The sequence below is a fragment of the Chiloscyllium punctatum genome, chromosome 2 (assembly GCF_047496795.1).
Source record: "Chiloscyllium punctatum isolate Juve2018m chromosome 2, sChiPun1.3, whole genome shotgun sequence".
NCBI classification, from domain to species: Eukaryota; Metazoa; Chordata; class Chondrichthyes; order Orectolobiformes; family Hemiscylliidae; genus Chiloscyllium; species Chiloscyllium punctatum.
Genome location: NC_092740.1, coordinates 806,034 through 829,691, shown reverse-complemented (window position 1 = coordinate 829,691; position 23,658 = coordinate 806,034). Strand labels below are relative to the sequence as shown.

The 23,658-nt window shown below is 42.9% G+C and overlaps 1 protein-coding gene across 5 annotated transcripts in view; it reads left to right on the top strand.

Annotated features, from left to right (window-relative positions):
- The first annotated feature begins 5,474 nt into the window (after positions 1 to 5,474).
- LOC140493806 (nipped-B-like protein) overlaps positions 5,475 to 23,658 on the top strand; it is a 523,989-nt gene continuing 505,805 nt past the window's right edge. For 4 of the 5 annotated variants that reach the window (XM_072592747.1, XM_072592718.1, XM_072592708.1 and 1 more), the window contains exon 1: positions 5,475 to 5,814. The gene's annotated coding sequence lies outside the window, so the exon portion shown is untranslated. The remainder of the gene's footprint in view (positions 5,815 to 23,658) is intronic. The other variant, XM_072592737.1, reaches the window with a different exon arrangement.

Below are 23,658 nucleotides of genomic sequence, written 5' to 3'. Positions count from 1 at the left end.
AGTTAATGTTTCATGTCCAGTGACACTTCCTCAGAACAGTTATGAGGAAGAATCAGCAGAAACAAAACATTAACTCTGATTTCACTTCATGGATGCTGCCAGACGTACTGAGCTTTCCAGCAACTTCTATTTTTGTTTCTGATTTACAGTATCCACAATTCTTTTGGCTTTTGTATAGTAATTCCATCTGACACTAATGAAATTTTACAAGTGGCTTATGAAAGTCCAATGGCAAGTTAATTAGGTGCCAGGAAAACAGGCTCAATATTAAAACAATTTTATTGGCTCGGATTATGCAAAGGTTTGGTCAACTTTTCCCAGGCATGCCCTACATGCCAGGAAGTGGGGAAACACCGATCCTCATTTAACACTGCATTTTCAATTCTTCTACCAGCATTGAAGAACCATTTAGCAGGGTGTTAATAGATTATATAGGACTCCTGCATAAATCCAGGAATGCTAATCACTATCTTTTAACAATTTTAGGTGTCTCCAAAAGACTTAAAGCAGTGCTTTGAAAAAGAATTGCTGCAAAGTTGGTAGTAGAAAAGTTAGTTCAATTTTTTTTACAAGTTGTAGATAACAAAAAAAAGAAACACAATCAAATCATGATTCAAATTTGATGTCACAAAGCTTCAAATCAGTAATGACTACTTTGGGAATAAAACGGTTTACATCTTCAGCTTGTCATCCAAATCTAAAGTGCATTGATAGGATGGCATCGAACTTTGAAGACTATGATTAGAGCATAAAACCAACAGTTTCCTAATGATTGGGATGAGAACGTTAGAAATACAAAACTTAAGCCTCTCAAGCCAGCTACATCATTCCATAGACAATGGCTGATCTGCCTCAGGCCTCAATCCCTCTTTTGCACCAGTTCCTCATAGTCCTCAACTCTTTGTTATTTCAAAGGAGTATCTACCTCCTCTTTGAAAACTTCCAGTGATGTAACCTTGAATTTTTCTGGGGTACAGAACTGCACAGCTTTACAACTCTCTGAGAGAAGATATTCCTGTGCATCTCAGTTTTAAATGAGTGTTCTTTTATTCTGTAACTATAATAGAAACATAGAAAATAGGAGCAGGAGTAATTCATTTGGCTATCCAAGCTTGTTCCATCATTCATCATGATCATGACTAATCACTCAATTCAATAGACTGTTCTTGCTTTTCCCCCATATTCTTTGATCACTGTAGTCCCAAATGCTATATCTAATGTCTTGAAATCAAATAATGTTTTGGGCGGAGCTGCTTTCTGTGGTAGTGATTTATATAGGCTCACGACTCTGTGTGAAGAAATTTCTCCTCATCTCAGTCCTACGTGATTTATCCCATATCCTTAGTTTGTTACCCTTAGTTCTAGACTACCTTGTCATCGAGAACATGTCATGCATTTACGTATTAGAAATGTATAGGTTTCTATGAGATCCTCCCTCATTCTTCTGATTTCTGCCAGCCGAGGAAATAGTGGGGTTCACCTCTGCTGCTCAGCCTCTAGACAATGAACGCCCTTCCTCGAATAAGGAGAACAAATCTGCCCTGATATCTTCAGCCTTGCCCATTTCAATAGCCTGGGATACATTTCATCAGGGCTTACAGGTTATCCACTTTTAAGGCTGCCAAACCCACTTGTATCACCTCTCTCTAGTTGTGCAAAGCAGCAGATTTCAGGGCAGGATTTGGTGTTGTTATCTGAGGAAGGATCAAATTTGGATCCAGAATTGTCTATTTTGTCAAGGGGTGTTTTGCAACTTTTGTCTAGTACTGCAGGATCAGTGTGGCTGGTCGTGGCATATATTAACGATTTAGAATTGAATGCAGGAGGGCTGATCAGTAAGTTTGCAGATGATATAAAAATTGGATGGGGTGACAAATAGTGAGGAGGAGAGATGATAGGAGGATATGGATGGACTGAAATGAGATGACGCATTTGGGCAGGACAAACAAGACAAGGAAATATATGATCGAAGAGTTTGGTGCTGGAAAAGCACAGCCTGTCAGGCAGCATCCGAGGAGCAGGAAAATCAACGTTTCAGGCAGGACCCCTTCATCAGGAAAATGCCTGAAATGTTGACTCTCCTGCTCCTTGTATGCTGCTTGACCAGCTGTGCTTTTCCAGTACCACACTCTTTGACTCTGATCTCCAGGACCTGCAGTCCTCACATTCCCAGGTAGGATCCTGGGAAGCACCAAGGATCAGAGATCTTGTTGTGCATGTCCAGCAAGTAGTGTGACAGGTGGAATAAAATGGTTAAGAAAGCATATGGTATAAATATCTTTGTTTGTTGAGGCATAGAGTTTAAGATCAGGAAGGTTATGCTGGAACAGTACAAAAAGTTGATTAGGCTACAGCTAGAGTACTGTGTGCAGTTATTAAGCTCACAGACCCTTTCAGGCAGGTCAACTTTCCCAATCTTGATGACTTGGCTCCTGTTCTGAATTCATTAGCAGGTCATGAATATCCATTGTCACCCCAGTCAATATTGGCACCTCCACATCATCCCATTTGGAACTTAAGCAAAGTTTTTGATAAGTCCAAGACGATATCAATAGCACTACCCTTATCTCCATACCTAGTCACTTCTTTGAAAAATTCAACCAAGTTGGTCAGACCATACCGACTGTCCTTATTAATCCTATCCTCTCCAACTGCAGATTAATTCTGTCTGTCAGAATTGCTTCCAATAGTTTCCCCACCACTAAGGTTAGACTGACTGGCTTGTAGTTTCCTGGTTTTTATTTCTAGCTTTCTTTTGAATAACAGTAACACACTGACCATTTTCTAGTTTGGACCCGGTGTTGGACTGGGGTGGACAAAGTTAAAAATCACACAACACCAGGTTATAGTCCAATAGGTTTAATCGGAAGCACTGGCTCTCTGAGCGCTGCTTCTTCATCAGGTGGTTGTCCTGTTGAAGGAGCAGCGCTCCAAAAGCTAGGCAAAAGTGAGGACTGTAGATGGTGGAAATCAGAGTCGATGTTAGAGTGGTGCTGGAAAAGCACTGCTGGTCAGGCAGCATTTGAGAAGCAGGAAAATCGATGTTTCAGGCAAAAGCCCTTCATCAGGACTCCGAAAGCTAGTGCTTCCAATTAAACCTGTTGGACTATAGCCTAATGTTGTGTGATTTTTAACTTTATCCTCCAGTTGGTTTGCATCTTTCCTGTGGCCACAGAGGAATTGAAAGTTATTGCCAGCAATCCCTGCCATTTTCCCCCTTGTCTCACTCAACGGCTGGGATAAATTTCATCTGGCCCTGGAGACTGTTTTACTTTTAAGACAGTCTGACCATTTAGAACCTCCTCTGTCTATACAAATTTCTTTAATTACATCAGTCCTTCTCCCTGATTTTTATACTCACATTGCCCCTCTCGCTTCTGAACATTGACACAAAGTATTCATTTAGAACCCCATCTCCAAATTACCACAATGATCCTTATTGGGTCCCACTCTTTGCTTACTTTACCTTTTACCCTCAATATACTTGTAAAATAACTTAGGATTTTCTTGTATTTTACCTACCGTAATCTTTTCATGGTCTCATTTTGTTCTCCTACTGTCCTTTTTAAATTGTCCATTGCACATTCGGTATTCCCCTAGAACCTCGGCTGTTATGAGCACTTGGTATCTGCCAAAAGCCTCCCTTGAGAGAGTTGACGTTTCGGGCAAAACCCCTTCATCAGGGACCTGCTCCTCGGATACTGCCTGACCTGCTATGCTTCTTCCCCTTTTGTCTTGCCAACCAGAAAAAAACTCAAGTTATTCTACCCGCTGTTTCCTATTAGATATTAGATCCTCTATCCATGTTAATTACGCCAGAAACTCTTATTTTCTGTTTTAACATTCAACGTTGTCAGCAGTCTCTCGGAACATTTATCATTGTCCAACTAAGAAGCTCCGTGTGGCTGATCATGGGCCCTGGGTCCTTGTGCGGCTGATCATGGGCCCTGGGTCTTGTGCGGCTGATCATGGGCCCTAGGTCCTTGTGTGGCTGATCATGGGCCCTGGGTCCCTGTGTGGCTGATCATGGGCCCTGGGTCCCTGTGTGGCTGATCAAGGGCCCTGGGTCCTTGTGTGGCTGATCATGGGCCCTTGGTCCTTGTGTGGCTGATCATTGGCCCTGGGTCCCTGTGTGGCTGATCATGGGCCCTTGGTCCCTGTGTGGCTGATCATGGGCCCTGGGTCCTTGTGTGGCTGATCATGGGCCCTGGGTCCCTGTGTGGCTGATCATGGGCCCTTGGTCCTTGTGTGGCTGATCATGGGCCCTGGGTCCCTGTGTGGCTGATCATGGGCCCTGGATCCTTGTGTGGCTGATCATGGGCCCTGGGTCCTTGTGTGGCTGATCATGGGCCCTGGGTCCCTGTGTGGCTGATCATGGGCCCTGGATCCTTGTGTGGCTGATCATGGGCCCTGGGTCCTTGTGTGGCTGATCATGGGCCCTGGGTCCCTGTGTGGCTGATCATGGGCCCTGGATCCTTGTGTGGCTGATCATGGGCCCTGGGTCCCTGTGTGGCTGATCATGGGCCCTGGATCCTTGTGTGGCTGATCATGGGCCCTGGATCCTTGTGTGGCTGATCATGGGCCCTGGATCCTTGTGTGGCTGATCATGGGCCCTGGGTCCTTGTGTGGCTGATCATGGGCCCTGGATCCTTGTGTGGCTGATCGTGGGCCCTGGATCCTTGTGTGGCTGATCATGGGCCCTGGATCCTTGTGTGGCTGATCGTGGGCCCTGGATCCTTGTGTGGCTGATCATGGGCCCTGGATCCTTGTGTGGCTGATCGTGGGCCCTGGGTCCTTGTGTGGCTGATCATGGGCCCTGGATCCTTGTGTGGCTGATCGTGGGCCCTGGATCCTTGTGTGGCTGATCAAGCAGATTCTCGAGCCACATCCCCGACCACACATTTGGCAGTTGGAATTGGTCCTTGGTTTTGAGGTCGCTGGTATTCCTTTCTTAGGTTCATTTTTTTATTTCCTCTTGCCAACGGTGTTCTAAATAAAACTTTGATGTGGGACCTTATCAAATAGTTTGGTAAATCCAAGCCCATCACAATGCTTGTTACTTCGTCCAATATCGCATTATTCATAATACTTTAGAGTTTTGCGTCATCCTCAACTTTGACCATGGCTTTTGATTCAAACCTCAGCAGCACATTCCAATTCTGGGTGTGATACAGACTCTCGTGCCTAGCTTATTGAGGGGACCCAGCGGGTTGAAGATCGCCTTGACACTCAATTATACGCAGGAGAGGCCGGGGGAAGCCGGACACTGGGGTCAGCCCGATTATCCGTGACAGACGGAGGACGTTATCTTTCGGCCGCCAGGAAACGCGCCAAAAGCACGTGCATACTGCCGGCAACAAAATAGCTGCGCCTGCGCGGCGAGCCGGCACGGAGACGTGCACGCGTAGCTTGAGGGAGCGCGCGGAGCCGTTGCAGCCGGAAGTGATCGCGTTTGGCGCCTTCTTCCTCCCTCCGCTCGCGCTGGTTTCGTTCACTTCCGGTCGGCATTTTGTCTGCGAGAGAGGAATCGCCTTCGAGGCTGAACTGGAGTTTCCGCCGCTGTTCGCCACCTTTATCCAGGCTCACAGAGCCAGGCTGCTTCGCCGAGGCTGCTATCTAGGAGGCCAACGGCTCGCACGGTCGACAGGCTGAGGCGGGGGACGGACGGACGGGCGGGCGGGGGAGGGAGCGCGCCGCCACTTCACGTCCCTTCATGTCCGCTCGGTGTTTGTTGTTCTGCCCGCCACCCTCTTCACATTCCCGGAGCCAGCGACTCGCATCGACATCAGTATCGACAACGGCTTCTTCGCTGAGGTAAAATCCAAGGACAACATTATTAAAATTCGAGATCTATCTTGTGAGCTCCAAGTAGCGGGCAGGGCGAGCAGACGAGGCCGCGGATTGGGGCCTTCTCGGGCATTTTAGCAGCTCTTGGGCCTTCTCGGCTTTCCCGTTGGCGAGGTTGACTCTGTGGAATGTTACTGTGTGTCTTGCCGCTCCAGGCCGAATGAGGCCCGGCCTTGGTGGAGGGGAGGGGGGGTGGGGGGAGGAGATGGGGTTTTGTCGGGCCCTGCCTCAGGCCTAAGGAAGAGCTGCGGATCTATGCGCGGGCTGCGGGCGCTTTTGGCCATCGGAGAGTAGCTGTGAGAGGGTGAGGGGTGGGTCTGATGAGAGATGATCTGAGCCGGCTTGGAGGCCGCCTCGACTGGCGGTGATCGAGTGAAGCCGGGGCACTCGCCTGAGTTAACAAAGGCGGGGGGTTGGGGGGGGGGGGTGTGGGTGCGGTAGGTCTTGCCAGTGGCCCGGAGAGGCGTTACGGGAAGCTGTTGGAGCCTGATTCAGTCTCCTTTCCTTCCTCTTGCGCTTGAGGCCTAGCCCGGTACGTGGGGCTAGTTCCAAACGACAGCGGCTCTCCGTGTTTTTGAGAAGAGAGGCTGCTTGGGGAGTGTGATTTACTGAGGCCTGATTGTGAAGCCTCGCAGAACATCACCTGAATGCCGATGTATCGAGTGTCCGGGTTACAAACTGAAGTTATGGTAGATTTCGGCACCAAAAACTGTTTTATTAGTTTAGAGGTAGAAACATAACAGCCGACGTTTTAATGCTGGTAAGCATGAGCTGTTTATAATCAGTTGTCAACATGAACTACCTGCTGGAGATATCTGTTAATCAGATCCTCAATGTAACTTTCTCGTGAAGATCGGACATGGTTCTTTCTGCCAACCGTGGGAAGAAAGATATTGTTTATTTTGTTATGAACTTTGTGATACATACTGTTCACCTTGCAGCTGTTAACTTGGTTGATTAATTGAAGTAAAAATCGCGTGTGTTTCATTATCTTGCAATTTTGTTACCGGTGTGTCTCCCATTCGATCCTCAGAATCGTGGTGGTTGATGTAATGGATCTAAATAACTTCATGAAATCAGTTACGATGTTTCCTAAAAATGTTTGCATAAATGTACTGTCTTGAGATTTTATTGTTGCAAGTAGTCACATCTGTTGATGGGTGTGGAGTTCGTGTTCAGTGGCCGGGCGCTGGTGCGTCATTGCTTTACTTGTGTGGGCGAAACTATTGTATCGACACTTGACAGACAGTATCCTTCAATGTATGTATATGCCGAGTCTCTGTTTGCAAACACTGAAGCTTTAATTTGTGTTGTATCTGTTCAGGATGGTAATGGTAACTTCAAATGTGTAGGACGGTCAATAGGTTTTATCAGAATCCTATGTTGGATCTTTCTCTGACGCTGGTATGACCCCACGTCCTGGGATTAAACTATGTTTGGAAAGAGTGAACAGTTGTTACATTTGACACATTTTATGTAACTTACGAACTAGTTATTGTTTTATTTTCTATTTAACATTAAAATGAAGCTTGTGAATTTGGAGGAAATGCTTAAGGCATATATGTACTTGTGATTCAGTTTGTAAACAAAACATGTAACATTCAGCCAACAGGGCTGAAATTAAAAGTATCACAATTTGCTTTGCTGTTTTTCTGTAGATTTTTTTTATATTGAGATAAGTCAATAGTATCCCTAAAATGGTAGCTGTTATTGGAAATGGTTTTAATGCTGCAGCATGTGTGAATAAACGCTTCAATATGAGATTGTAAAGAATTCATTCACGATATGTGGGTATTGGTGGCTGCGCCAGTATTTTATTTTCTATCCCAGTAGATACACTACGTTGCTTTGACTCTGGAGTCACATGCAGACCAGACCAGTTAAGGATGATAGTTTACTTCCCAAAAGGGTGTTAGTGAAATGTAGAACCCGTATAGTATGGAAACAGGCCATTGGTCCATCGAGTCCACACCAAACTCTTGAGGTGCATCCTACCCCCCTACTCTGTCCCTGTAACCCTGCATTTACTGTGGTCATTCCACCTGACCTGCACATCTTTGGACTGGTTGAAACTGGAGCACCTGGAAGAAACCCATACAGAGACCGGGAAAATGTGCAAACTCTACACAGTCAACTAAGGCTTGAATCAAACCTGGATCCCTGGTGCTGTGAGGTACGAGTGCTAATTATTGAACCACTGCACTGCAATCAAATAGGCTATTCCAGCAGTTGACAACTATTTTTGTGTTGGATTAAATTCCACCATCTACTATGGTGGGAATCAAAGCTGAGTGCCTAGAACGTTACCTGGGTCTCTGGATTAATCAAGCAGCAATAATATCACTATGCCATTGTTTTCCCGTGAGGATTTTAGCAGTGTTACAAGGCAGTAATACAATAGTATACAGTAATACTAATTATGTCAGAGGGAGGCAGCAGCATAGTGGTAGTATTGTTAGAAGATTAATCCAGAGACCCAGGTAATGTTCTTGGGTCCTGGGTTTGAAACCTTGCCATGGCAAATGGACTTAGTTCCAGATTTTAACACTGAATACAAAGTTGTCTACTGATGACTGTGAAACTGTTGTCTTTTGGCAGGGAAAAAGCAGCGTCTGATTCATTAATGTCCTTTAGGGAAAGAAATCTGCTATCTTTACCTGGTCTGGCCAGTGTGTGATTCCAGACCCACAGCAATGTGGCTGACTTTTAAGTCCCTCTGGGCAATTTAGAGTGGGTAATTAATGCAGTGACGCCCACACTCCATGAATGAATTTGTTTGAAAAATGATACCAGATCAAATGGTCATGAGTGTCTGTGGAACTCAAGTTTTAAATTGGCTGTCATGTATTTGTTAACTTATTAATTATTTATTTCAAACTGATTAACTGTAGGAAACAGTGAATGGTGTGTAATTGTATGTAGAGAAGGAACAAATACAAAATCTTCCTAATGAAGAGCTTTTGCCTGAAACATCGATTTTTTTCCTGCTCCTCTGATGCTGCCTGACCTGCTGTGCTTTTCAAGCACCACTCTGATCTAAACTGAATCTTAAGAGTTGAGGGAGTCTTGACATTGCATTTTGGTAACCTAATTTGTATCACCAGTAGTGAATTGAATGTTGATTCATCTTAATTTTTAAGAATCCAGTGATGGTTTTCGTTAACTGATCTATTATAATTTCAAGAGTTATTAATTCATGAAGCAACACAAAAGGCTGTACTGATAAGTTTGCCAAGTATAGTCCCGAATATGAAAGAGCAGATTCACACTGTCAGCTTTGCTTTCATCAGTTGTGTGGAAACCTTGTACGAGATACTTCAGATTGTGTCTAAACTGGTATTTAGAGTGAAGCACCAGGGCAAGTTGCATTGTCAAGGTTACCATTCTTTCGGATGGCATAATCTAGTCCTGCAGTGCTATTCGCCGGATTGCTGAGTATAGGTTTACTGTTTCTCTGCATTACAATAGTGACCACACTTCAAGTGTTTGGTTACTAGATGCTTTGAGGTGCTTGAAATGTGAAGAGGGAAGAAATTCATTTATATCTTAAATTCTGTCCCACTTACAGGTGCTGAGTAAGTGTTTCTTAATGCTTACAGGCTAACAGAAATTAGCAGGTTTCTGTTTTTGATCATCCTCCATTGAATCTTATAACTTAATAGATGAGGGTATGAATTATATGCTACAGTTGATGAACCTGCTGTTACTTTTTTCATGTCTTGCAATAAAATTCAAGGCACGGTCATTTGATGTAGCTAGTGTCATTTTAAGCAGGAACTATGAACAGCAGGTCTTGTTCATTAATCAATTGGACTACATTGTGGGAGGATTGTGTAATATGGATGTCTTCAAAGAGGAGACTGTGTGCAAATCAAGTAAAGGGGAATGTTTTACAGGACAGAAACCCAACTGGGCTGTCCATATAAATAGTGGCCACTGTTGGTTTCCTTGTAAGTTGGTCCAAAAGATTGTCAAATTGGCTTGGTCATAGAAGATGGAGGGTAGTTGTGAAAGGGTGTTTCCTGACTGGAGGTCTGAGTGCTGGGATCTCTTGTTTCTAATATAGAAAATTGGAGTTGTGGATATTGAGGAAGGTTGTCAAAGGTTATAGTTGGAAAGTTAGATCGAGAAATGGCAGATGGGGTTGAATCCAGAAAGTGAGGTGATACCAAATGGATGAGGAAAGGATACTGTAATGGCAGGAGCCCTGGCAGCAATGATAAATAGATGTACCTTGGGGTGCAAATCCATTTGCTCCCTGAAAGTGGCGGGATAGGTAGAGGGAAAAGTACTTCTGAGGAAATGGGGAGATTGTGGAAGCACTTTGCATTTGCTACTTTTTTGCCCAGTCTGTCAATGTGGGAAAGTGAGGTTATGCACTTTACTAGGAAAAACGGAGGTGTAGACTATTTTCTAAATTGGAAAGGTTTTAGAAATGTGAAGCAGAAAGGGACTTGTCGTTGGTCAGGATTTTCTTAAGGTAACCATGCAGCTTCAGTTGAAGTTGAGAAGGCAAATATAGTGTTAGCATTTATTTCAGGAGTCTGGATGTACTGGTCAGGCATATTGTAAGCTATTTTGGGCCCCATATTTAAGGAAGGATGCGCTGGCATTGGAGGGTGTCCAGAGGAGGTTTGAAGACTAAACATGGATCACTGTTGGAGTGATGAGAACCCTGTCTGTATTCCAGTGGAGTTTAGAAGGATGAGGATAATGTCACTGAAACTTACATAAAAAAACTGAGGCCTGGATAGAGTGGAGGTGGAGATGTTTCTTCTGGTAGGAGATACTAGGACCCGAGGAGAAGACCCTTTTACAACTGAGATGACAAAAGGCCAGAGGAATAGGGAATCTATGGAACTCCTTGCTGCAGAACGCCATGGAAGCTAAGTGGTTGTGTGTATTTAAGACAGAGATTCTTGATTAGTATGGAGTAAAGGGGAATGGGGTCAAGATTAGAGTGGTGCTGGAAAAGCACAGCAGGTCAGGCAGAATCCAAGGAGCAGGAAAATCTAAGTTTTGGGTAGGATCCTTTCATCAGGGCCTTCTGCTGTGCTTTTCTAGCTGTGCTCTAATCTTGACTCTAATCTCTAGCATCTGCAGTCAGCACTTTCACCTAAGGGAGAATGGGATTGAGTTGTGTGTATTTAAGACAGATTCTTGATTAGTATGGAGTAAAGGAGAATGGGGTTGACAAACATATCATCATCTTTTGGGTTTGCTCCACCATTTGGTCAATGGGCTGATTAACGTAATTATGTTCAAATTTCTTAACTACTTTTGGTAACACAAGTGGAAAAGATGGTAAAGAAAGTGCACGACATACTTGCATTTATCCGTCAGCGCGTTGAGTATAAAAGTTGGCAAGTAGTATTGCAACTGTGTAAAACTTTTAGGCCATATTTGGAACGCAGGTTGTTCTGCTATAGTATGTGTTTTGTTAATGCAAATTTACTGTAACACAATTGATCAATTGGGGTGCTGTTTCTAAAGTGTGAACTTTTAAAATGTGTTAGTTGTAATGTGATTATATGACCAACACTTTAAACACTGTTTTTAAAGTGCAATTTTTCTATAATGGGTTGCACAAGAACGTAACCATTGCAATATAGATGAACTAACTATACTGTATGCTGTTCTGGTCATTGTGCTAGAGAAAGGACGTGGAGGCTATTCAAAAGAGATTTGACAGGATATTGCCTGGTTTGGATTTTATTAACTGTAAGGAGAGGTTGGGCAAACTTGGATTGTTTCTGCAAGGCTGAAGAGGTGACCCAATAGAAGTATATAAAATTGAGAGGTGTGGATAGTTGGAATAATCTATCTTGTGTAAATGTCAAATACAAGGGTCATTGGTTAAGCTGAGATGAAGTCCAAAGTAGCTGTGAGGCAAGTTTTTTTTTTATGATTTGATGCCTGGAACGTGCTGACAATGAAAGAGATAGATGGTGCTATGGCATCTGCCTCTAAGAGGCATATAGACAGACACATGAACAGGTGTATGGATCACCTTCAGGCAAATAAGATTTAGTTTGGAATGGCGTCATGGTGGGCCAAAACGCCTGTTCCTGTGTTGTGCTGTTTTATGTTCTAATAGCAGGTCAGAGGCTAGGAATGACCTGGTGAATATTTTACCAGGCTGACACTCAAACCTGTCCATCTACAAGGCACAGGTCATATTTGTGTTGGAGTAACCCCCTCCCGGCACGATTGGGTGCAGCTCTAACAACACTCAAAGCTTGACGTTATCCGGGGCAATGCAATTTGCTTGATTGGTACTGTGTCCACTTTCTCCATCACTAGTACTCAGTAGCAGCGTTATGTGCTATCTATAAGATGTGGTACAGAAATTTACCAAAGATCATTTGACAGCACACAGGGGTAACCCCACAATTACCTCCATCTAGAAGGATGAAGACAATAATACTTGGGAAGCACTACCTCTTGGGAGTTCCAAGCTTCTCTCAATTCTGATTTGGAGATATTGCCATTCTTTCACTGTCACTGAGTGGAAGTAGTGAAATACCCTCCTGAAGGCCATGTGGGTTTACCTATGGCATGTGGATTGCAGTGGTTCAAGAGTGCAGGCCACCTTTTAAAAGGCAACTGGGGATCAGCAATAAATGATGGACAACCTGGGAGACTCGTGTCCCACAAATGAAGTTTGTAAAAGAAAGGAACTTAAATTTGGGTCCTCTGGCCTCTACCACTATACTACAACACCCTAAACTGGTGTGTGTTGGCCTAAATTGACCAGTTTCTGTTGAATGCTTGCTTTTGCTATCTGGGACAGCCATACATTATTAAAAGAACGTAAGATATATAGATTAATCATTCAATTTCCATTAAATTATGCGGTTTTTCAGGATTGTTTTGGTAAAACATTTGTGAGAATTTTTCAAGCTTGCCTGTTTCTTCTGTGGTCTTTGCTACTTAGATTCAGCAGCCAGCAATAAAACCTGCCATGCCAAATTTTAGTTCTGTTGAAAAATTCTACTTGATCGTCATGAACATCTGTTTAAAATGATGCTCTCTAATTCGAAGATTTTCAGTGCATGGCTCTAGTATTCCTTTAATGTGTGTTTGAAACTGCATGCAGTATTCCAAATATGGTTTAACTACTACTGCCTCATAACCTTTGCTACTTTTACTTTAGCCATTGCAATGTGTGCAGCTGCACTGTAGATCAGTTTCTCCACTTTTATGAATTCTGCCAATTACAGCAACTACACATATTTCGTCTTAAATATGTCCTTCCATACTTTCTTGCACTGAAATACATCTACCTGTCTTTAACCTATATTTTAACATATTGTCTCCTCTGTTCTGAATAAACCTAATTAAGTCTGTAGCAATAGGAAGGGAAAAGAATGAGATTCTGAAGGAAGAATGTAGAAAGTTAGGCAAAAATTTAAAAAGGAGGTCCTCGAGGGTAGTACTATCTGGATTACTCCTGTTGCTACGAGCTAGGGTAGGAATAGGAGGATAGAGCAGATGAATGCATGGCTGAGGAGCTGGTGCATGGGATACTGGATCACATTTTTGGATCATTGGAACCTCTTCTTGGATAGAGGTGACCTGTACAAGAAGGATGGATTGCACCTGAATGGCCTAGTGGTACTATCACTGGATTGTTAATCCAGAGACCCAGGTTCATCTCACACCATGGTAGATGGAATTTGAATTCAATAAAAAGTCACTTAAAAGTCGAGTAATGACCACAAAGCCATTTTTGATTGTCAGAAAAAAACCCACTTGAGTCACTAATGCCCTTTTTATGGAAGGAAACTGCCATCCTTACCTGTGACTTCAGATCCAAAACAATATGGTTGACCCATAACTGATCTCTGGGCAATAAATGCTGGCCCAATTGACAACACCCTCATCCCATGAATAAATTTTTTTTAAATGGTGAAATTACTCACCACCTAGTCATTGTGAATTTTAATGTTTGAAAATGTGAAGTAGGAAATGCCATCTTTTTGTTTAATTTTAGGTGAAATTGGATATTTACATTAATATTAGTTTGAATCAGTGAGGTGAATAATAATAGATATTAAAGTGGATGAACAGTGACCACATGGATTTCAATCTCTAAGTGTGAAGTGTTTGAGTTTAAAAGGTGAAATGAAGTACTTAGTAAACAGCTGAAAGTCTGCAGTACTGAATAGAGTGGGTTCTTTCATGATTATATGTTTTATTATCTGTCTCTTGATTTAAATTTTGAAAAATATAAATCATAAGTACAGGTCATCTCTACCCCAGAAGAGATTTCAATGATCCAAAAATGTGAACCCATCTCCCATGCACCATTATTAGCCTGGTGCACTTCTTTTTTAGGACAAAAAGGATGGTGCTTTTTTTTGGTCTGTAGATTGCGAAGGAACAAAGATTGGCCTTTAATAGAGTGATACGCCCTTCCTGTTGGATGTGGGAGTTTAGGGATCGTTTCCATGATTGTCTGCAGTAAATATGTTTCGTTGCAAATCCTGTCAGATTGTGTGGATCAGTTGGAGTGACAGATGCAATGAGGAGTTTACAAGAGATAGGGGGTATGGTAGGTGGCAGTTATAGGAAGGGAGAAAAGCTGCAAATACCATCAGGTTGATGGGTTAACTCCAGGAAAGGTAGGAGGGGCAAACAGGTAGTGCAGGAGTCTTCTGTGGCTGACCCCATTTCAAACAAGTATGCTGTTTTGGAAAATGTAGGGAGTGATGGACTCTCAGGGGACTGTAGCATGAGCAGCCAAGATTCTGGTATTGAGATGGGCTCTAATGCACTGAGGTTTGGGTTGGTTTCAAGCAATCGACTGTGATAGGGGACTCTCTCTAGTCAGAGGCACAGACAGATATTTCTGCAGCCAGCGGTGAAAAACCAGAATGGTGTGTTGCGTCCTTGATGCCAGGGTCAAGGATGTCTCAGAGAGTGCAGAATGCTCTCAAAGGGGAGAGGGACCAGCAGGAGATCATTGTACCATTGGACCCAATGACATAAGGGAAAAGGACGGGATTCTGAACGAAGAATGTAGAAAGTTAGGCAAGACTTTAAAAAGGAGGTCCTCGAGGGGAGTAATATCTGGATTACTCCCGTTGCTACGAGCTAGTGAGAGTAGGAATAGGACGATAGAGCAGATGAATGCATGGCTGAGGAGCTGGTGCATGGGAGATGGGTTCACATTTTTGGATAATTGAAATCTCTTCTGGGGTAGAGGTGACCTATACAAGAAGGATGAGTTGCACTTGAACTGGAAGGGGACTAATATTCTGGTGGGGAGACTTGCTGAAGCTGCTTGGGAGGATTTAAACAAGTAAGGGGGGGGATGGGGTGAGATCCAGGGAAATATGAGGAAAGAAATCTGCCTGGGACTGGTACAGTTGGGAAAAGGAGTGAGTCAAACAATCCGGTCAGGAAGGAACAAAGCAGAAAACAAGGTGGGACTGACTTCGTAAACTGCATTTATTTCAAGGAGAAAGTGAGGACTGCAGATGCTGGAGATTGAAGGGCTCATGCCCGAAACGTCTATTTCTCCTCCTTGGATGCTGCCTGACCTGCTGTGCTTTTCCAGCAACACCTTTTCAGCTCTGCATTTATTTCAATGCAAGAGGCCTAACAGGGGAGGCCGATGAACTCTGAGCATGGTTAGGAACGTGGGACTAGGATACCATAGCAATTACAGAAACGTGGCTCATGGATGGACAGGACTGGCAACTTATTGTTCTGGTATACAAATGCCATAGGAAGGATAGAAAGAACGGGCAAGAGAGGAGGGAGGAGTGGTGTTTTTGATAAGGAATAGCATTATGGCTGTAATGAAGAGGATACTCCTGGGAATACATCCAGGGAAGTTATTTAGGTGGAACCGAAATAAAATTAGATAACGAGAGTCCAGAGTCAGTATATTCCTGTTAAGGTGAAAGGAAAAGCAGGTAGGTGTAGGAAATGCTGGATGACTAGAGAGATTGAGTTTGGTTAAGGAAAAGAAGGAAGCATATGTCAAGTATAAACAGGATAGATTGAGTGATTCCTTAGTATAAAAGCTGTAGGGGTATACTTAAGAGGGAAATCAGGAGAGCAAAAAGGGGACAGAGCGCTTTGGTAAATAGGGTTAAGGTGAATCCAAAGAGTTTTACAAACACAAGGGCAAAAGGGTAACTAGGGAGAAATAGGGTCCCTCAAAGATCAGCGAGGTGGCCTTTGTGTGGAGATGGGGGCGATATTAAACTAGTATTTTGCATTAGTGTTTACTGTGGAGAAGGACATGGAAGATGTAGAATGTGGGGGGATAGATGGTGACATCTTGCAAAATGTCCATATTTCAGAGGAGGGAGTGCTGGATGTCTTGAAATTCATAAGGGTGAATAAAACCCCAGGATGTGATCAGGTGTACCCTAAACTCTGGAAGCTAAGGAAGTGATTGCTGGACCCCTTGCTGAGATATTTGTATCATTGATGGTCGCAGGTGAGGTGCTGGGAGATTGGAGGTTGGCTAACATGGTGCCACTGTTTAAGAAAGATGGTAAGGAGAAGCCAGGGAGTTATAGACCGGTGAGCCTGACGTCAGAGGTGGGTAAGTTGTTGGAGGGAATCTTGAGGGACAAGGTGTACATATATTTGGAAAGGTAAGGACTGATTAGGGATAGTCAACAGGGCTTTGTCTCTCGAACTGGATTGAGTTTTTTGAAGAAGTAACAGAGGATTAATGAGGGCAGAGCGGTGGACATGATCTATATGGACTTCAGTAAGGCGTCTAACAAAATTTCCCCTGGGAGACTGGTTAGCAAGGTTAGATCACATGGAATGCAGGAAGAACCTAGCCATTTGGATGCAGAACTGGCTCAAAGGTAGAAGACGTGGTGGAGGGTTGCTTTTCAGACTGGAGGTCTGTGACCAATGGTGTGCCACAAGGATTAGTGCTAGGTCCACTACTTTTCACCATTTATATAAATGACTTGGATGTGGACATAGGTATAGTTGCAGGTGACACCAAAATTGGAGGTGTAGTGGACAGTGAAAAAGATTACCTCCGATTGCAACAGGATCTTGATCAGATGGGCAAATGGGCTGAGGAGTGGCTTATTTTAAATAAATGCGAGATGCTGCATTTTGGGAACCAGATCTTGCAGGACTTGTACACTTAATGGTAAGGTCCTGGGGGGTGTGGATAGGAGAAATAGACAAGGTCTTTTCCCTGGAGTGGGGGACTAGAACTAAAGGACATAGGCTCATGGTGAGAGGGGAAAGATATAAAAGGGACCGAAGGGGCAATGTTTTCATGCAGATGATGTATTTATGGAATGAACTGCCAGAGGAAGTGGTGGAGACTGGTAGAATTGTCAGCGTTTAAAAGGCATCTGGATGGGTATATGAATAGGAAGGTTTTAGAGGGTTATGGGCTGGGTGCTGGCAGGTGGCACTAGATAGGGATATCTGGTCGGTGTGGACAAGATGGACTGAAGAGTCTGTTTCCATGCTGTATATCTCTGACTCTAAATGCTAGAGGCGATGTAGTCCAAAAATACGAGGATTATTAGTGTAGAGTGAACATGTACAAAATAGGCCAACATTTCGTTAGCCTTGTCATATCTAGAGAGCCAGGGATATGGATAGGGGAATGCATTGTGAAAACTATGCTGCACCTGTGCACAACCTGGTTAAGTCAAAAAGAAAAGATTTCAGATTTGGTCCATTTGTGGGCAAACGAGTAAAACTCCAGCATTGTGGTGAAGGTGACTGCCCTTGACATCCAGGAAACGTTTGACTATGTGACAAGTTTCATTCCAAGCCACACATCCTTCTGACTTAGCTATATTGTTGTTCTTGCATTGTTGCTGGGTCAAAATTCCTGAACTTCCTTCCTAATATCTATCTTGGTGTTGCTACGTCCAACAACAGCAGCACTTCTAGAAGGCAGCTCATCACATTTTTTAGAGCAATCAGAAATGGGCAGTAAATGCGGACACAACAATCAAAGCCAAATCGCATGGAGTAATGTAAAAGCAAATATTAATTTTGGGAGTGCGGGATCTATTTCTGAGAATCGCACCTGGACTTCCAAAGGTTGAATAATATGGAGAGAGAACACACACATCTGCAGATGGAATTGCGAGGTGGTGCATTTTAGAGGTTACGAGAGAAGGGAGTACCAATGAATGGTAGGATACTGCAAAGCTCAGAGGAATCTTAGGGTGCTTGTCCAGAAATCCCTGAGGATTGTTATAAGGCGTGTAGGCCACTTATATTTGCCATGACTGAAGATTATAAGGGCAAAGAGGCCATGTTGGGGCTGTATAGGACTTTGGTTCGGCCATAGCTGGAGTTTTGTGTGCGGTTCTGGTCAACACATTATAGGAAAGATGTGATTACTCTTCAGATGCTGAAGAAGAGATTCTCTAGAATGGAACATCATAAGCTATAATGAGAAAGGATAAGGTGCTTTCTTTGGAGCAGAGGAAGTTGAGGCGGGACCTGATTGATAGTCAAGATGAATAAAAGCTGCTCTTACCCTTAGTCCAAGGGATGCGGTTTTAAGGTAAAAGATGGGAGATGTAGATCAGCTTTGAGGGGGATAAAAAGTTCATCCGGTGTGGTGGGACTCTGGAATTCATCTGTGATAGGTGAGACATGGAACCTCCATTTTTTTTTCTTGAACAATACTTAGATGAGCGCGTAGCAACCAAAGTTAGAGGCTTAGTGCTGGAAAGTGAGACCAGTAATTTTGGCACTATGGACTTAATGGGCTGAAAGAGCTAGTATTTGTGATTCTATGAAAACTGAAATCCTGTATCCTGAAATATAGGTTAAGGGATGATTTGATCATTGAAGAGATTCTAGAACTAATTCCACTGGTTGAGGAGTTTAGGTTGGGGGGCATAAAGAAACAGTCTTTAATTTGAGGAGAGATTTTTAATTAGCAATGTGTTAAAGGGTTATGGAGACCAGCACGCAAGGAGAGTTGAGGCCAAGATGAGAGCAGCCATGATCATAGTGGAGGAGGCTTGAGAGACTGAATTGCCTACTTCTGTTCCAATTCACATACACTGTGATTAATTCAAGTCATAAATCATCTTAGTCAATATCTTCCAATGGCATGATGTGGAAGTGCTGGTGTTGTTCTGGGGTGGGCAAGGTCAAAAGTCACATGACACGAGATTGTAGTTCAACAAGTTTATTTGAAATCGCAAGCTTTTGGTGCACTGCCTCTTGCTCGGGCGAAGTGAGCCTTTCTAAATCTGTCAGTTCCACGAGCAGAAAGATCAGTAGCCAGCGTTTGCAGGGTTGAGGTAATTAGCAAAAGAGCCAGAGCCAGGGATGAACTGAAGTTTTTCCTGGTTTTTTGTTTTATCGAATGTGCTTCCAGAAAGAGTATAGTAATTCAATAATTTTCAAAAAAGAATTGAGTGAATAATTGAAAATGAAACATTGCCGGATGTGAGAGAAGCTCTGGAGTGGGGCTAGTTCTATTAGTCTTTTACATCGAGATGAATAGTCAGCTTGTTGAGCGTTTGTATAAGTTTTACAACTTGTATATCCGTTCAACTTATGGTAAACACTTGAGAATAAGTATTAAAAAGTATATTTAATTATGGATTATAGTTATACTGTTAGCTTGGACAGAAGCTGCTTTCTTTAATCACTAATGTAATGCCATCATCGTAACTGGGCAGCATTTATTTTCCGTACCTTTTTTTGTCGTCTTAAGTGGTTGTAAGCTGCCTCTTGACCTGCTGAAATCTATTTGACATAACAATTTTTAGTGAGAATGTTCTTGGATTTTGACCCAGGGATGCCAGTGAAATTACAATTTTGCTCCCAAGACAGGATGGTGAGTGGATTAATGGAGAACATGAAAGTGTTGGTGTACCCATGATGCTTTTGCTCTTGTTTGTAAGATTGCAAGTGAGGATGTAACTATGAACATTATAATCAGAATACCACAGTCTGTTTGTGCAGAAGAGAGAGTGATTTTGTCCTCAGCGAATTATTTGTTTTGGTCAAGGTAATGGGCTAAAAGTTAATGAGCAGAATGTACCAGAAACGCTGTGGTTTGACTAAATAAGGTGCCTGGTCCTAATGGTTAAATCGGGGTTGTTAAAGGAAATGGGGATGGTGGAAAGGTCTTCCATTCTTTTCCAATCTCCTCTTTTGTTGCGGGAGGAAAGGGAGAATGATTGACATGGGTGACACCCTTGTGACTAAAATAACTTGAGTTTGGAGGAATGTGTGCAAGCATGTGCAATTGTATGAATTCTACAATTGGTACAACAGAGAAGTATGAAAGTAAATGGCTTGTCAGCCTTTTATTGCAACAGGAATGAAGTAGATGACCAGAATGTCATATATTGTTGTAGGACTTTTGGTGGAACTGTTTTATTTTAGTCTCCATATTTAAGTAAGGAGATGTGTGCAATTTAGAGAAAGTTCACTGTATTGGTCCCTGCAGATGAGCAGATTACCTTATGATGAGAGGCTGAGTACATTGGGAAAATATTCTTTAGAATTTAATGAGATGATCTAATTGAAACCGCTCAACACAGCGCACAGAGATTTGTTCTGTTGACTAAGGAATCGAGAAGATGGCTACAGTTGCAAGGTAAAGGATCGATAATCTTAGAATTGAGACAAGGGGTATTGTCACCTAGGGTTGTGAATCTTTCAAATTTTCAACCCAGAGGGTTTCAAATGATTCACTGTCTATCCCAGCCTTAAATATATTCATATCTTCGTGTCTGAGGGAAATAAGAATATTTGATAGCAGTTTCCAAAGTAATGACCGCTGGATAGAAAAAGCTTATGAAAGGAGCAGGGACAAGGGGGCATACATTTTAAAGTAATGTACAAAGGAAGCAAGAGTGATGTGAGGGGTGGGGAAGAAAAAACTTTTGTCACTAAGTGAGAATGCACTGCCTGGAAATGTGGAGTGGAGGCATTCAAGATTGCAAAGGATGATTATTTGGATATAAAGGGGGTGGAGCTGGAGATTGGCACAAGGTAATGTTCTTTCAAAGAGCTGGTGCAGGAATAATGGGCCAATTAACTGCCTCCTATACCATTAAAAACTCTGAATATGTGATAAAGAGTGGATATGATAGCAAAGCCTGAAGGGAAAGATCAGCTGCATTTGCATTGAATGGTGAAGCTATTTCCCCTATTTCTCTTGTTACAGCCCAATTAGCAAATGGGCAGTATGACTCTAGTCAGGGCAGTGTTCTGTGAAATAAGGTGGTGAACGGCTGTCACCTATTTTGTTAATTTCGCTTAGTCAAACTTCCTGGTTTAAACTTTAACAAAGTCTGGCTGTTGACCATTTAATTAGCATTAATGGTTGCATTTTTCATGCATTTTCTAGGCAATGCATTCCAGACACTCAACACTTACTGAATTAAGAAATATTTTTCTCATATCATCCTTTCTTTGTTTGCGTGTCACTGTGAATCTCCGCTTTCTTGTCTTTGATCCTTTTGTTAGCAAGGACAGTTTCTCCCCATCTACTCTATCCAGCCAAATCATGATTTTGGAAACTGCTCTGAAATATTCTTGTTTTCTTCAGACACAGAAATTGTGTATTCCTGCCTTTTCTATATTCAATGATGAAGTATTTGCAATCCTTGGTAGAAAGTTCCAAAGATTCTCAGACCTACTTGAAAGCCTTGACCATTAAGAGTCCAGTTGCCAACCAATCAGTGCTGTACTCGCATCTGTATACATTTTGGTTTTCCCTTTTTGAATTTATATACTTGTGAAATGTACTGATTTGCATGACAAGTTGCAACAGGATTTTTCAGCAAAGATTTATTGCAGAAAGTAGGAGCTTATGGTGTGGGGTAGCATAAGAGCATGGAGATGAGATTGTTTCTTTGCTGGCAAGCAACAGTTTGCTAGGATGTGACAAGTGAAGTTGTGCAAGGTCCTGTCCTGGATCCTCAACACTTTACAATTTAAAGTCATAGTGATATACAGCATAGAAACAGACACTTGGGTCCAACTTGTTCATGCTGGCCAGATATCCTTAACAAACTTCTGTCAGCATTTCGCCCATATCCCTCTAAACCCTTCCTATTCATATACCCATTCAGATGCTTTTTAAATGGTGTAATTGTACCAGCCGCCTCCTCCACCTCTGGCAGCTCATTACATTTATGCACCACCATCTACGCGCAAAAGTTACTCCTTAGGTCCCTTTTAAATTTACCCTCTCACAGTACACCTATACCCTCTAGTTTTGGACTCCCTCACCAGGTATAGAACCTTGTCTGTCTAGCCTATCAATGCCCCTCATTATTTTTAAACCTCCATAAAGTCACCCCTCAGCCTCTGATATATGCCAGGGAAATATCCCAGCCTGTTCAGCCTCTCCCCATAGCTCAAAACCTCCAACCCTGAACATCCTTCTAAGGTAAAAACAATGACCATCAGAATTGCACACAATATTCCAACAGTGGCCTAACCAATGTCCTGTACAGGCGCAACATGACCTCCCAACTCCTGTACTTAGGAAGGAGACTAGAATTGTACTCCTATCGGAAGGATGTTGTGAAACCTGAAAGGGTTCAGACAAGATTTACAAGGATATTGCCAGGGTTGGAGCATTTGAGATGTTTGGGGAGTGGGGGGCTGAACTGGTTGGGGCTGTTTTCCCTGGAGCGTCGGAGGCTGAGGGTTGACCTTTATAGAGGTTTACAAAATTTTGAGAGGTATGGATAGGGTAAATAGACGAAATCTTTTCCCTGGGGTCAGGGATTCCAGAACTAGAGGGCATAGGTTTAGGGTGAGAGGGGAAAGGTATAAAAGATACCTAAGGGGCAATTGTTTCACACACAGGGTGGTATGTGTATGGAATGAGCTGCCAGAAAAGATGGTAGAGGTTCGTACAATTGCAACGTTTAAAAGGCATCTGGATGGGTATTTGAATAGAAAGGGTTTATAGGGACATGGGACAAGTGCTGGCAAATAGGACTAGATTAGGTTGGGATATCTGGTCAGCATGGACGAGTTGGACCGAAGGGTCTGTTTCTGTGCTGAACATCTCTGACTCGATGACAGGATGACCAAATCTGCACACAATACACCAACTGCAGCCTCACCAACAACTTACACAACTTTAACATAACGTCCCATACATCGTATACTCAATGTCTCGACTGATGAAGGCCAGGATGCTAAATGCCATCTTCACCACCCTGTCTACCTGTGATGTCGCTTTCAAAGAACTATGTACTTGTACTGCTAGGTCCCTCTCTTCCACAACACTCCTCCAGGACCTTACTGTTTACTGTACAAGTCCTACCTTGGTTTGACTTCCCAAAGTGCAATACCTCACACTTATCTGTACTGAACTGCATTTGCCAATCCTTAGCCCACTTCCCCATCTGATTAAGATGCCTCTGTGATTTTTGATAACCTTCAGCACCATCAACAGTACGTCTTAATTTTCTATCATTTACAAACTTAATCATGCCTTGTGCATTCACATTCAGATCATTAAGATCCCAGCACCAAACTGTGGTACATCACTTGTCACAGGTCTCCAATCCAAGAAACAATCTTCATATATATATATCATTTTTTGAAAGAAGTTAGTGAATCTGATGTGCTTCTCTGATGATCAATGATAGTTTCACAATCATTACTGAGCCAAGTTTTTCACTTCAAAACATTTTATTAATCAATTGAACTCAAATTCTAACCACTACTGCGGAAGGATCAAACCTGCATGCGCACTATTAGCCTGAGTTTATAATCCACAGGAAATAGAAACAGTAGCAGGCTGTTCAGCTCCTCAAGCCCATTCTCCCATTCAATGGATGATCTGAC